This window comes from Sphaeramia orbicularis, chromosome 8 (genome assembly GCF_902148855.1).
Source record: "Sphaeramia orbicularis chromosome 8, fSphaOr1.1, whole genome shotgun sequence".
Lineage (NCBI taxonomy): Eukaryota > Metazoa > Chordata > Actinopteri > Kurtiformes > Apogonidae > Sphaeramia > Sphaeramia orbicularis.
In genome coordinates, this window is record NC_043964.1 from 54,947,296 (window position 1) to 54,949,774 (window position 2,479).

Sequence of the window (2,479 nt, forward strand, 5' to 3'; positions counted from 1 at the left end):
GTACTCAGCCCCCCTGAGTCCCCCTGAGTGGAACTGCCTTTTGCTGCAGTTACAGCTGCAGGTCTTTTGTGGTATGTCTCTACCAGCTTTGCACATCTGGAGACTGAAATTTTTGCCCATTCTTCTTTGCAAAACAGCTCAAGTTCAGTCAGATTAGATGGAGAGCCTTTGTGAATGGCAGTTTTCAGATCTTGCCACAGATTATCAATTGGATTTAGATCTGGACTTTGACTGGACCATTCTAACATATGAATATGTTTTGTTTAAAACCATTCCATTGTAGCTCTGGCTTTATGTTTAGGGTCATTGTCCTGCTGGAAGGTAAATTTGACATGAATTTCCAAAGTTATTTAATGCCTAATCTTCTTAATGTCTACGCTAAATTTAAATTTTCTTTACATATATTTGTTGTTCATATTGCAATAGAAAGAGCAGACAGAAGGCAGTTCTCAGGGATCAGGACAGCGACCAAGCAGCAGCAGTGATGACTGTCATGGAGAGGCTTCACAGGTGAGGAGAGATTATAGCTTGTTAAGGAAACATCTATAGGATGAGAGTGAAAATTAGAGTAATATCCACAGATATTTTGTAACTACTCTTCTTAATTTCTACCCTCAATTTAGATTTTCTTTGCGTATATTTATTGCCCATAATTGCAATAGAAAGAGCAGACAGAAGGCAGTCCTCAGGGATCAGGACAGGGACCAAGCAGCAGCGATGACTGTCAATGAGAGGCTTCACAGGTGAGGAGACATTATAACTGGTTAAGGAAATATCTATAGGATTATAATCATCTTGCTCCTGAACAATCTGTCCCCTTCACTTCTGAAATGAAGGCTATGCCCCTGGGTGAATCCAATGCAGGAAATGGCAGGCAGGGAACTCAATGGATCCAGTTTCATTCATAATCATGTCAGGAATAGGCAAACACAATGGAGCATAACAAATGACAAAAAAAATGTAATCAGTCACAAAAAAGTCATAAGGTTAAAGGTACTCTAAGCATGGTTGGCTGACGTCACATCTGTTGACGTTCAAAAATGTTATCAAACAAAACATAGTCTCTCGCCCCTCCCCATCTCTGCCTCTCCCCCTCTCGTGCTCCCTGACGTGAATGCATATAAGGGTTAGAACGCATAAATACAGGACTTGGCTCGTTCCTTCTCCTTTTCCCTCTTCTTGGCCAGATGAGCGCCTGAATGTCTCCTTTTTGGTCCTGTGTCAGCCATATCAAATTTCAAAAAAATACTGTTCGTTGTCTCTCTGTCGGTGTTACCGTCCTCGCTCTCCTATAGCTAACTTCTCTCATCTACTCTACTCTCCCACCCCCACTTCATGTGCATGCATGCAAACCCCCAGTACCTCTTGTCAGTGACTGGCTGGTTGGTGCAGCCTGGGTTGTTCACACAGACTGAACTTTTCAGAGCATATTCAGAGGACAGTCAGCTAGCAGATCGTGAGGAGATGTTTACTGTAGGTGACTAGCTTAGAAACTGCGTAACAGGATTTAGAATACCTTAAATACTGGGGAGGTTATAGGTAGGCACTGGTTCGTGATGGAGGGGTAATGCAAATAAACAAGATGTTGTTTACAACATAACATAACAAAAATAGCTCTACTTGCATAGACAAAATTTCCTGAACAAATTCATATGTAAATGCATTACTATTATTATTTTATTAAAGCAAGATAAACCAGCTGGATACACATTTAGGAATGACACACATTGATACACCTCAGAGAACTGCATTCAGCATTGTTCTTACTATCAAAAATATTTTTTTATTCCTTTAATCTGTTATCATTTTCTCCCTTGTGGTGTCAAAAATGGTATCAAGTATCATATCTTCCTGAATATCAGTACTGACTTTGAACACTAATGCATTCCAGTCTGGATTGCTTGGTAGGTGTAGATCATTTGGCTGAATGATGATACTGTTTGACTGTCATGAGCCACCGTACTGTGTACTCTCATCCAGTCAGAATGCATGGAGATCTGGTTCACTTTCCTTTGGGTCCTGTATCGCACTTGCCAGTTACTGAAGACACAGATTAAATGCAGTCATGTGCATTTGGTGTTATCTTTGACTCACGCTGACAGCAGTCAACTTCTACAGTAGGGTTTGGAGAAGCAGGCTCCGTAATGGTAGCTATGCGCTTCCAATAGCTTGCAATACATAGGAGTGCACATTCACTTAGCTAATGTTGCTAAGTTAGTGCAACTTGAAAGTCTGTGAAAAGAATTACGTTTCTCAAAATTTACAAAGTGTGACTCACAACTGTACTTAACTTTAAGCAAGTTAGGTTTATTTAAAGTTAAGCAAACCCTAGACAAGTCCACATGACTTGAGCAGATAGCACTGGTATATGCTGCTACTGCAGTGCCAGCTACATTTCCTGCTATGGATAACCCTAGATAAATATGTATTATCTAAATATAATACATAAATATACATTATATATATTTATTTCACAGTC